This window comes from Penaeus monodon, chromosome 20 (assembly GCF_015228065.2).
Source record: "Penaeus monodon isolate SGIC_2016 chromosome 20, NSTDA_Pmon_1, whole genome shotgun sequence".
In the NCBI taxonomy this organism is placed as follows: domain Eukaryota; kingdom Metazoa; phylum Arthropoda; class Malacostraca; order Decapoda; family Penaeidae; genus Penaeus; species Penaeus monodon.
In genome coordinates this window covers 42,478,713-42,479,629 of record NC_051405.1, presented here as the reverse complement: position 1 = coordinate 42,479,629, position 917 = coordinate 42,478,713, and the positions used below count along the sequence as shown (strand labels likewise).

Sequence of the window (917 nt, the reverse complement as noted above, 5' to 3'; positions counted from 1 at the left end):
GAGGGGAGGGGGGAGGAGAGGGTGGGGTGGAAAGAAGGGAGGGGGAGGGTGGGTGGGAAGGAAGGTGGGAAGGGAGGGGAGGCGAGAGGGAGGAGGGAGGGGAGAAAAGATGATGGGGTGGGTGGGAAGGAAGGTGGAGAGGGGAGAGAAAATGGGAGGGGGAGGGGGAGAGAAGGAGATGAGGTGGGTAAGGAAGGTAGGGAGAGGGGAGGGAAGGTGGTGGAGTGAGGGAGGGGAGGAAAAGGAGTGGGGTGAGGGAGGGGAGGGAAGGTGGTGGGGTGAGGGAGGGGAGGGAAGGTGGTGGAGTGAGGGAGGGAGGAAAAGGAGTGGGGTGGAGTGTAAAAGGGAGGAAAAGCGCGTGAGGGATGGAGGGAAGTCGGTAAGTAGGTGAGGATGGGGTTGAGGCAGGGAGGGAAGAGAGAGAACGAGGGAAGGAAGGAGAGAAAGGGGTGGAGGACGACGAGGAAGAGGGAAGGCAGATGAGGAAAGGAGAGATAGAGGGAGGGAAGAATGAGGATGGAGAGGAGGGAAGGCAGCTGAGGAAAGGAGAGGGGGGAGGGGCGAGGGGGGGGGGGAGGGGAGAGGAGTGAGGGATGAGGAAAAGAAAGGAAAGGAGAGGGACAAGTAACAATGGAAGAGCAAGAAGGGAGTGGAAATGGGAAGAAGGTGAAGAAGAAAAGAGGAAAAGAGGACGAGGGAAGGAGGAAGGAAGGGAGAAAGCAGGAAGAGAGATGAAAGAGGGAACAGGGAAAAAGAGAGTGGCGGACGGAGGAACGAAGGAGGCAGAGAAAGTAAAGAGATCTAGAAAGGAAGAGAAAGGATAATGACTAAAGGAGTGAAGCAAAGGAAGGAAAAGAAACTGGACTTAAAAGACAGAAAATAAATAGACGAACAACAGAGGAGGCAGAAGGGAGAAT

General features: G+C 55.8%; 1 protein-coding gene across 1 annotated transcript in view; it reads left to right on the top strand.

Moving 5' to 3' along the window:
* LOC119586000 (putative proline-rich protein 21) overlaps positions 1-917 on the top strand; it is an 8,523-nt gene that overhangs the window by 4,899 nt on the left and 2,707 nt on the right. The window lies entirely within an intron of this gene.